The 12,478-nt window shown below is 33.5% G+C and overlaps 1 pseudogene; it reads left to right on the top strand.

Moving 5' to 3' along the window:
- Positions 1-3,182: 3,182 nt before the first annotated feature.
- Positions 3,183-11,443, top strand: LOC134279869 (adenylosuccinate lyase-like; annotated as a pseudogene).
- Positions 11,444-12,478: the final 1,035 nt, after the last annotated feature.

The following is a 12,478-nucleotide window of genomic DNA, read 5'->3' as shown; positions in this document are numbered from 1 at the left end:
TGACCTTGCGAAGCTTCCATTTTTGACATGACGTCACACTTTGATGTCACAATGCAGTTGCGTCATAATGTAAAATAATAACTTTAACCCCTGAATCCTTATCATGTGTATAAATTCTATGGAACATGTATCTAATACAGGCTTTATGCTTTACACAGTGTCAACCTGAGATTATATTGTATGGTTTACTACATAAATTAAAACAAATAAAGCAATTTTCTATGAACTTACAGGCAAATAAATGTGGGAAATGTCATCAAATGCTACTCCTTAAGGGTGCAAAAAACAGTTTTATGTATGACGTTATCAGGACGTTACTTGGTGAGGGACAAGCAAAACTGACCCCTATAAAAAAATAAAATGGAGGATTGTTACATAGACTTCTGCATATCAATGGAAAGATAAAATTGTGAATTTTGTAAATATCCAACTATAATACATTCATCAATTACTACTAGGGGGTATTTGACACCTGAAAAATGGGGGATATTGGGTTGTTTATGCATCCATTTTCAGTGCACCTATGCATTTTTAACCCCCCTGCTCAACAAAAACAGAAAAAATCAGACAAAATAAGTTGTATGCATTTCACAGAACAAGTCCTAAGGTTTTCTTTTAGTGTGCTTTCAGGGTACATTTTCCACCTCTTGAAAGAGCTACATTACCTGCTAATTGACTCATGCAATTCTGCACATGTGAAAACTGGATGTTTTGGGAGTTATCTCCCCCTATTAAAAAGTCTCACAATTTTTTTTTTTCTAAAAATGAATGCACATTTTTTTCTTTAAATATTAAGATAAGACTCTACTCTATGTGAATAAAAACAAAAAAGATGCAGTTTTCAGGAGACTCTTATAAATAGCAGGAAAATCCCTACCCAGCATGCTTCTCTCTGGGAAAACCCCCCTGAATTTTATACGAAACTGTGTTTAGCTACCTTTACGAGCGTCTTGCTGATTACGATGTCGTAACCAGTTTAAGGAACTAGTTTATCACACTTCGCGGGTTCTATCAAGTTATCAACAAGCAAGAATGGCATTTCAAGACATTTATAGACGGTAATTTTAAATCCATTGATCAGATGATGAAAACAAGAAAGTTCTTGAAATGGGAGTTAATGCATTGACAACCTAAATACACCAGATGCATATTGAACTGTGGGGCATGTGTCCTAATAGTTGGGGTAAGTTTTGAGATGTTGTCTTGATATAAACTTCTGTTACAATTATTCAGTGTTTGGCATTTTTTTTATGTTTTTCTTTTTTTTTTTAAGTTGTTAACATTCTAGATTTAATTTAGTCACATATGGTACATAACAAGTTGAAGTAAAATTCGCGGTAAAATCTTTTTTTTTTTTTTTTTACAATGAATCGTGTCTAACTATATCAAGGACATAAAATGATGATTAAAATATTTTAAATTACGAGTCCATGTCTATTTGGTCGAATAAAATGAGGCAAGGATACCTACAGAATTACAAGAGTTGGTATAGATATCTTACAAATGAAGTGACAGCTATACTGGAGTTGCTCATATCTGTGGAAAGGTGGGGATAGAAAGAAGCTACAAATTGAATACTTTTAGTGCAAAATGGACAAAGAACGATATTAAAGTTATTTTTTTTATCTAAGAAAAAACTCTTAAAATATTTGTATCTTCCTTCAGAAAAGAAAATAATCTCATGTAAATAGGTGTTTTTTCTACTTTCTGCCATTTACTACATGTATTTGATTAGCTAATAAAGTATCATAAAGGCTATTTTTTTTTTCAGTTTGATTTCTTGGCAGAGACCCAACCATTTGTGAAGAGTTCAGAAGACTTCCACAATGACTTTGCTGTTGTTCATCAAAAAGTTCAGTTGACAAATTTCCATTCAGAACCTCAAGAATGTGTTATCCCTTTATACCAAGATAGCATTGTCAATTTAGCTACTAACCCCATTGCTTTTTTTTAACTTCTGTTAAATCATAATATACATGTAATAAACATGTAGCTTAAAACATTTCTTATCATGACTTTTATAAATTTTATAAAATAGATAGATGATCACTTGAAGACCTGTGTAAAATTTTAAGCAGTGTGGTTTTTCTGTCATCTGCATTTATCCAACATTATTGTTGCTGTATAACAAATGTAAATTATAATATTATATTGATTTGCTTTCATACTAGAAAAAATGTGCAAGTGTGATTAACCACAGTAGGATAACTCATGCAGTTGTATCTTTTTATCTGTATTTGAAATCCTAATACATTGTAAACAAAATTGTATTATGTTTTCTTTCATTTTTCAACATTTAAATGAAAAAAAAGAAATTCATACCAATTTTTGGTTTTATTTTTATTATAGCCCCGACTCGGCAAATTTTGATCTTTTATTTTTATTTTTATTTCGTCCCCTCGACCCAATTTTTTCTTAAAAATTCCCGTTAAACAGAAAAAAAAAACTCTGGCCTTAAGGTGACAGTCCACTTCTCTATTCTTTGGAGAGAGTTTAGGAATGGATTTTCACCTTTGGTTTGTGTAGCTGGGGTCGAGGGATAATTATTAATCTTTATGTAAGACTGAATAGGTAAAGAGAGATCTCTTCCCTCTGTAAACTTGTACAAACTAAGGTAGAGGGATAATTGTCATTCTTTATGTAAGACTGAATAGGTAAAGAGAGATCTCTTCCCTCTGTAAACTTGTACAAACTAAGGTAGAGGGATAATTGTTATTCTTTATGTAAGACTGAATAGGTAAAGAGAGATCTTTTCCTACTGTAAACTTATACAAACTAAGGTAGAGGGATAATTATCATTCTGTATGTAAGAGTGAATTGGTAAAGAGAGATCTCTTCCCACTTTTAACTTATACAAACTGTAGTGGATTCCCAGGAGACCCAGAGCCTTATCTTTTTTCTGCCACATTAATATGATTTTTATGTATCTGTTTCTATCTATTGTAGGATTTGATTGTTATGAGACCTACTTCTATCAGTACTTTCAGTACTTTGATTGTATCTGTTTATATCTATTATAGGATTTAATTGTTATGAGAGATGGATTTGACATCCTACTTCTATCAGTACTTTCAGTACTTTGATTCTATCTCTTTCTGTCTATTGTAGGATTTGATTGTTATGAGACCTACTTTTATCAGTACTTTCAGTACTTTGATTCTATCTGTTTCTGTCTGTTGTAGGATTTGATTGTTATGAGGGATGGATTTGACATCCTACTCCCAAAGGTAGGTAAAGGAAGAATGCCTGGTAGTTACATTATAATTATTATTATATAAGCATATTAAAGTAATTTGGGGTCAAACAAAATGTATAAAAAAAAATATTAAAAATATACAGAAATAATTTGGCCATGAAGTAGAGTCATTCCTTAAAGAAACCCTCATATTTAGCCTTGTCTCACTGGTATGAGCATTTGATGAAGAGGGGAAAAAAAATGTCAAAATTTAAAACATGTTTAAAGCAATATGAGCTGCAACATTGATATAGGAATTTTTTGTTGCAAAATTGTAAATAACTAGTTCAGTGACATAATAAATAATGTTAATAAACTTCCGTTGTTCATATTTGCGATGGAAGAAGTATTTATAAGCTTTGATTTAATTAAAATTACATTATTGTCGTCATGTACAATAACGATTTCTTATATAAAACTGCATATTGGATTTTATAAACTATGTCTTTCTTTGGCTTAATTTTAGTTTAATTGATCATAAAGGTTTAAGTTACAAATTTATCATAATAACACATTTTAACAGCAAAATAAAATTTTCAAAAATGCAGCTCATATTGCTTTGAGATTTCAGTGTGCAAGACATTTAGCATTGTATTTGAATTAGCAGAAGTTTTCGTTGCCATAAGCACTAAACAGAATACACAGCCAAATGTAATACATGTATTTCAAAATAAACCTAAAAATATGAGATTACATACTATAATACCTATCTTATTTAGTGTAAAAACGGCAGGCATCTTGTTTATTAAGTCATGTACATGTCAGACCTCGGAGATGAATTTCAGCTGTCTATGGTTATTATCATAGTCGGTTATTATAAAGTTTTGCCCTGACAATTAAGCTATGATAATAAACGGCTTGTACTGAATACGTATACAGTAATATCTGTCATATCCTCCCTTTGAAATCTAAGACAGCTGTTTTAACATTCTTCAGAGATCATTAAAATCTGAGATATCTGTTGTAGCTTGCCAGTGTGGATGAAGTGAATAGCAGACTTTGAAATCTAAAATATCTGTTGTAGCTTGCAGGGGTGATAAAGAGATTAGCAGATTTCGCCAAGAAGCAAAAGGATTTGCCTTGTTTGTCTTATACACATTTACAGTAAGTACATTCGTTTCTGAAGAAAAAGAAGTATTGCGAATTTTATTTGCTGAACCCAGGTTTGGAATGATTTGGAGGGGGGGGGATATAATAATGTCAAGGTGGACTGAAAATATAATTTTTAGTGATTTTTTTTCTCTTTTATTGCAAATTTTTTAGTCAGCTCTCTAGATTGATTGTGACAACTTAATCTGTGGTCCAGACATTGACATAACATCATACTTATTTTCTGTGATATTTTAGACCAGCTCAGCTGTCTACAGTGGGTAAGAGGGCTTGTCTCTGGATACAGGACCTGTTGATGGACCTCAGGAACCTGGAGAATGCCCGCAATAACATCAGGTTCAGAGGAGTGAAGGGCACCACAGGAACACAGGCTAGCTTTCTCACCTTGTTGAAGGAGATGAGGAGAAGGTTTGTTCTCAGTTTTTATACTGATTAAAATAAAAAAAGAGGTTAATCTTATTTTCTAGAGTTCTTTAAATCTTACACTCAGAGGTACATCTTCTAAGGGAGCAATACCGTATAAGTGGAAATTTTAGCGAGACGCAAATTTAGCATTGCCCTTATAAGTAGGTATTTTATTTTCTGACGAAATGTAATTTTAGCGATTTAAAAAAGCTCTCTTTAAAGAAGCTATTACAACTAATTTGAAAGTGCAATTAATTTTTAGCAATATTCAATTTTAGCAATCTTGGCACCCTCGCTAATAATGCCAAAATTAAATCCTCGCTAAAAATTCTGCTTATACGGTAGCTTGTCTATCATAAATTCATCAAGCCAGATTTAAATGCCTATAATTGTTCTCTCCATACGATTTGTTTAGACTGTGTGCAGTTTTTGTCATGACTTGTTTAAATGTTGTAGGTATTGACTGTAACAATGTAATGATTGAGTACATGTTTGGAATCTATTCAAGTTAAAGTTTTAGGAGCAGGTCCATTCCCAAGTACCTATAACATGTATAAGCCCTTCCTCAGGGGCTGACAAATAGATTTTTAAGGCACTTGCCCAAGGGCAAGTACCTGGTCGAAATTGACTTGCCCTACCTGAATTTTTGCTTGCCCTAACATAAACTAATTTTGTATTTATAGATATTTCAAAAAAGAGGAAGGCAAATGCTCGTAAATCATGCAAACCCCTATGTCCAGCTTTAAATTTACGGCCTACAAATAAATTCTATTTTTGATAAATCACTTGCCCACGGGCAAGTGGTTGATAAAATTTCACTTGCCCACCCCTAAAATTCACTAGACCCGGGCGTCGGGCAATGGGATTTGTCATCCCCTGCCTTCCTGGACAAAACTTACATGGATGATGCATCTTGGGATTGGCACGACCAGACTTGCTTCAAATGCTTGATCTGACCTACATTTTCGAAATGAATAACCTTGGAAATTCTTTTGGAGTAGCTATATGATTACTAGTATATGGCCTGTTATGATTTAAACTGCATGAATGATGCATCTCAGGATGGACTATTCCAGACTTGTTTCAGATGTAGGAAATGAAAGACATTTTCTTGATCAGTGAACAGGTTCAAGTTTTTGAAACAGGTCAATTCCCATTGAACTATAAGACCTTATCATAAACAGAACTTGCATGAATATTGCTGCTGTCAGGATGCAAACTTACTATAAAAAAAATATGATGTGAGATTAGCATTACTTATACTGATAACATTCGACAGGGCGAGCTTTTATTTTTTGATTACATATGTTTTTTATTTCTGATCAGGTTGAAAAGCTGGATAGGCTGGTCACAGAGATGGCAGGATTCAAACAGTGAGTAAATATCTGAAGTTTAGTTTTTTTTGTGTACATAAAATACCACAATTTTTTCTACTACTTAAAAAGTAAGAATCAACTTATATAGAGTACCCCCCCCCCCAAAAAAAAAAAAAAAAAAAAATATATATATATATATATATATATATATATATATATATATATATATATATATATATATATATATATTGTTCTAATCAGTTTTACATTCTAAAAACAATCCTCTTATGAAAAAGTTCTTACTCTAAACATTTATTTTAAAAAGCTCCGTTTTGAATAGAAATATTAAACATAGTGACTACACAAAAGCTTTTTAAAAATGCGGGTTGCGACTTTAGAAGTCTTTCTTGATTCCTCTCTACTTTCTCTTTCATATTTATTATCAGGTTTGATGTCTTTGTTTATTGCTTATAAAACGAAGGATTTGTTTTAATTGAATTTATTTCTTCATATACATTTAACACCTTTTTTTGATGACAAACATACTGTAGAAGTCCTTTTTTCCGCGTGGTATTAATTTATGCTGTGTACGTGGACACAAAATTACCGCGGAAATTTGTCCAAGCATGCTCAATATAAATGTAAGGCATATAGTGACAATCCAGAAAATCCGCATCATTTTCTACTCGCGGATTAAACAGAAATTGAGATTCCACGGAATTATGATCTTGTGGAAAAAAGTACGTCTACAGTATTTCTGTGTTTGTGATTATTATATCTGAAATATCTGAACAAATTATGAATTATCTAACTTTTATTAAATCTCCGTAGGACGTATATGGTGTGTGGACAGACATACTCCCGTAAAGTGGACGTCGACAGTCTCAATGTTCTGGCCAGTCTGGGTGCCTATACACAAGGTGATTCTCTCTGTAGTTAATTTTACTGTTGTGCTAGCCAGTCTAGGGGCCTCTATACATAAGGTGAATTTCTCTGTAGTTAATTTTACTGTTGTACTAGCCAGTCTGGGGGCCTCTATACATAAGGTGAATCTCTCTGTAGTTAATTTTACTGTTGTACTAGCCAGTCTGGGGGCCTCTATACATAAGGTGAATCTCTCTGTAGTTAATTTTACTGTTGTACTAGCCAGTCTGGGGGCCTCTATACATAAGGTGAATTTCTCTGTAGTTAATTTTACTGTTGTACTAGCCAGTCTGGGGGCCTCTATACATAAGGTGAATTTCTCTGTTGTTAATTTTACTGTTGTACTAGCCAGTCTGGGGGCCTCTATACACAAGGTGAATCTCTCTGTAGTTAATTTTACTGTTGTACTAGCCAGTCTGGGGGCCTCTATACACAAGGTGAATCTCTCTTTAGTTAATTTTACTGTTGTACTAGCCAGTCTGGGGGCCTCTATACACAAGGTGATTTTCTCTGTTGTTAATTTTACTGTTGTACCACTCGGAGTTCCTCGGATGACTCGTACCTCGCACATAACCTCATACGTCAACGGTGATCTACCATCTTGCTGATTCAGTCATGTGATCTTATTTGAATTTCTTTCAAATGTCATACATTTGAGATCAGAGTTGTATTTTGGCACACTCAACAGTTTCTTCTTGCTTTCAAAGCCTTTTAACATGAGGATGTAATCAAAACCTGTTTACGATAAAGAATTGCACAAATTAAGAAACATTTTCAAAGAACGTTATGCAGAGCGAGATATGAAATGAGTGATAAGGCAGTTTCCGGCGGAGAAATGTAAGGATCTGTTGCGTATTCCTCCACCAATCACATCCGAGGTTTGAATGGAGCGTAGCAGAGTCAGCCGAGGATTGCCGATTGCTGTTGTACTAGCCAGTCTGGGGGCCTCTATACACAAGGTGAATCTCTCTGTAGTTAATTTTACTGTTGTACTAGCCAGTCTGGGGGGCTCTATACACAAGGTGAATCTCTCTGTAGTTAATTTTACTGTTGTACTGGCCAGTCTGGGGGCCTCTATACACAAGGTGAATTTCTCTGTAGTTAATTTTACTGTCATACTCACCAGTTTAGATGCTTCTGTATACAAGGTCATTCTATCTATTTACCGTCAAAGGGTTGTCATTCTTATCTGATCTTTTAAGGTGCTAGTTAAATTTGACATTTAAAAATTTAGAAAAAAATGAAACTTTAGGGACTTAATTTTAAGATAACAAATAATTGCATCAACTACAAGTACTGTATATCCAGGTTTTTTTTTCTCGTGTTGGAAATTTTGCAAAAAAAGGTAGATTAGTACAATCTTTATTCTGCGTAAGTTATTTTTAAGATTGAAGATTTTTTTGTTTAGAATTTGTAATGTTTTTATGTCGCATTATAGCTAACATATTTTCTGTGTGTTTTATATTTTGTGAATTAAAATGATCGCAAAAATGAAATCAAACTAGTTTATAAAGATTGTTAATGGATAGACAGCAAGAAGAGAATAAAAATTAAATATATGGCTTTTGTAGATATGTACAGACATCAGACTGTTGGCTAACTTCAAGGAGTTAGAAGAACCATTTGAAAAAGATCAAATTGGTAAATAATTCTACCTTTTATTTATATGAAATTTTTTTTTCAAAAATGCAGGTCTATAGAATAAACAAGGTTTGAGTTGGTTAAAGGTCAAGGTGAAGGTCAAAGATAAGTCTTTGATCGTGTCATAAATAAAAGTCAGATGTGTCATTTACAACACTCTCATTGTTGTTTTACAGGCTCGAGTGCCATGCCGTACAAGCGTAATCCAATGAGAAGTGAGCGTTGTTGTGCGTTAGCGCGTCACCTGATCTGTCTGGTACAGGATCCTTGATGACGGCGTCCGTTCAGTGGATGGAACGGACACTGGACGATAGTGCTAACAGGTACAGAGAATTCAGTGGTACTTATCAAAATAGAGCTGTATGTATTACAAATATTTTGTAGTATTTGTGCTTAGCACTGTAAATCACTTTTTATCCGCGAGAACTTTATTTTCGCGTAATTACGCAAGAAAGTTTGCTCGCGAAAATTTCATTCTCGCGTATGATAGAAATCCTGTAAAATTATTTAGAGCAATGACCACAATTCGTGAAAATTTTGTCTCGCTAATAAAGAGTCAATGACTATCTCGCAAAAATAAGTTGTCGCGAAAAATAAGTGATCTACAGTATCTAAATACCTGAGGCACGGATTGAAGTTTCTGTTTGGCGCATTTTGAAATTCATGATTATCACATTTGTCGCCATTTGGTGACATTAAACACCAGTATTTATGTTGTCAATAGTTTACCTAGTATACACTGGCATCAAGGAACTATCCACATAAAATATGATGATTTGTATTTTTTTATAGACGGATCAGTTTGCCAGAGGCATTTTTAACAGCAGACATAATCCTTAGTACGCTACAGAATATTGCAGAGGGGATAGTGGTATATCCAAAGGTAGTATGACAATAAAAACAGTTGTCAATAGAATATTACAGAGGTAAAAAAAATATATCCAGACATAAAAATAACACGATACCCAGTATTTTATGGAACAAAGGGGGAAGAAATATTTTTTGATGTAAAATGTAATGCAATATCTAGTATTTTATGGAATTTTAAAGGGAATAAAATTGTATCTGTAGAATATTATTTATTAGTTAGAGGACTTATCATATGGTTCTCAATTTTTTAGGATTTAATGCATATACCTTCCTCATGACTACCCTTTATAAATTTTCTGTTTGCATTGCTGATAAACTGCAGTAATAAAGAAAGTAATTTGCTGGATTTGAAGTCCCTTATAAAGGATTTTTTTAAAATTGTTTCTGCACTATTTTATTGCAATGTATTTATTTTCCCCTTTAAAACTAAGGCAAAAAACATTTATTTCTTGGTTCTCAGGCCCTCCCTCATCTCTTCCAAGGGTGCCTCATTGACCTTTTTTATTGCTAAATCAATAAAATATAATCACCAAATCACCTCCCTCATCATTTTATGAGGTTTTGTACAAAGTAAAAAGCTGCCTCATCATGTTTTTAGGGCAATAAAAAGTAAAAAAAAAAATGCTTCCCTCCCTCATCATATTTCTTGAAAAAAGGCCTGAGAACCAAGTAATTAACTTTGTATGGCCTTACAAACTGTTATTTCCAGGTCATTGAGAGAGAGTCAACCAGGAGTTACCTTTCATGGCTACAGAGAACATCATCATGGCGATGGTTAAAGCCGGAAGAAACAGACAGGTAGACATTGTTATTGAGTCGGCTCGCGAAGCGAGATGAATCCTTGTCGTTAGCGGCATATCAAGGCGGATTCACCAAATCACTACATTCTTTGTGTATTCCTACATTGGTTGCAAACAAATCCAGTGAATTAAAACCTTGAAGTCGTAAAAAAAATAATTTTTTGAGTGAGTTGAATTTCGGATTTTGTTGAAATATTGTTAACAATTCTATATTTAAGTATTTTTAGCTCACCTTAGCTTAATTCGGATTTGTTAAGATCATGACCCCCAGGGGTAGGGTGGGGAAACATGGGGCAATCAAAGTTTAACATAGGAATATAAAACAGGAAAAAAATCTGCTGATGAAGAACAGCAGGGTCAGGTCAGCATTGTAACCCATTGGCCTCTTGTAAAATACATGCCTTCAGATTGGGAAATTCTTTCTGGCTGGAAAGAAAAGAATGCTTGAATACCTGGCTGATATTATAACTGTGCAAGAGTTCTTAACATATTTACCTTTTCATGATATTCAAGAAGTTTTTAAATCAGAAATTTTTTGCCAAATGTGTAATTACAATTTTTAAAGTAGGATAGCTAATAATAAAATGTATGATTGCTTACACTGATGAAAAACATTTAAAGGTCTGTAAATCATGAAATTTTAGTGAAACCTTATTTTGGCAAGAAAGTTTTTTGGCATTTTTAAGCCAAACAAAATTTTCACAGATTCTGCCATTATTGTGTATGATTTTTAATGAGAAATATTTAAAGGTAAATAAATTTTTTTGCGTAAATAGATTGTCTCACATTCTTACACCAAAAGAAACTTCTTGCAAATAAATATAATATTTAAATCACATCTTTATTAATAAGTTAATTTTCTCTCCAGAAGTCATTATAATCAAAATCATCTTTTAAACCTGTTTTTGTAATTACTGTATCAAATTATATGTGGGAGAATTTTATAAAACTTTCTTCCCTTTCAGGAATGTCATGAACAGATCCGTGTTTTGTCTCAGGAGGCGGGGCGTGTTGTGAAACAAGAAGGTGGTGATAATGACCTCACGGAACGGATCAGGAAATCCGACTATTTTAAGCCAATCCATGGAGAACTGGACTCTCTTCTGGATCCAAAAACCTTCACAGGACGAGCTCCAGCTCAGGTGGGTTTGAGACACTGTGTATCTTAAACTAGTACTGTGGTGACTAGTACTGATTATATCAGGTCAATAGATCAAGACAGGTGGGTTTTAAGATGAAGTCCGGTGGGTTTTGAGATGAGTCGGTGGGTTTTGAGATGAAGTCAGGTGGGTTTTGAGACGCAGTGGTATCTTAGACTAGTACCTGTTATACCAGGTCAATAGATCAGTGTGTCACGGATTGGTTCATTCTTGTTGCTGATGTTATTAATTTCTTAACCACTTTATTCTTAGCCACTTTATTCACTCGTCCATGGCACCTGATCCCACCTCTGATGTTTCGGAGGTCCCTGTTTGCTTTGCTCCTATTTTGTATTGTTTTATAGACTTTTGATTTTGAATACTGTTCGATATCTTCATATCTCCATATATTCCTTCTGAGAATGTACGTCATTGAGAGATGTTAATTATTTAACATTAAGAATGCCACCCCTTACTGGAATACCAAGGGTAACAGAGAATTGTACTTATAGCCCTAATGTAACAAAGTGCAGTACTATTAAGGACAGGTGATCCAAGCAAAAACAAATAGATAGCTGGATTGGTATATATTTTTGGGCCTTTTTGTTTCAAATGATGTAAATAAATAAAGTTAAAAAATGTTAAGATATTGTAAACCACTAAAACCAGCTTATTGATGATCAAATTTCTACTTTCTGCAACCATCCTTATTAACTCTTTACAACTTACTGAACTGTGAAGCAACATACATGTACACTAAATTTACACGTCATAGAAATATATGACATTACCTTTTCCCCGCAAGCACTTTTTAGAGCGGTACAATTTTCTCTAAAGTTATGCGTAAATAATAAATTTAAGATTAAATTTACTTTTGAAAGTGCATGAAATGTGCCTGATTGAAGGGAAACGGTATATGCATGATTTTGCATTAGAAATAGGAAATGGTATATATGCATTAAAATGCTTGACTGCGGGAAGGAGGTTAATCTGTAGTACTACAATTTTGTTTTATCACTTCAATCCTGTTATTGTGAA

This window comes from Saccostrea cucullata, unplaced genomic scaffold (genome assembly GCF_032062105.1).
Source record: "Saccostrea cucullata isolate Sc308-1 unplaced genomic scaffold, CSIRO_AGI_Scuc_v1 ctg14745, whole genome shotgun sequence".
NCBI classification, from domain to species: domain Eukaryota; kingdom Metazoa; phylum Mollusca; class Bivalvia; order Ostreida; family Ostreidae; genus Saccostrea; species Saccostrea cuccullata.
The sequence above is the reverse complement of the archived record's forward strand: the minus strand, read 5'-3'. Positions and strand labels throughout refer to the sequence as shown.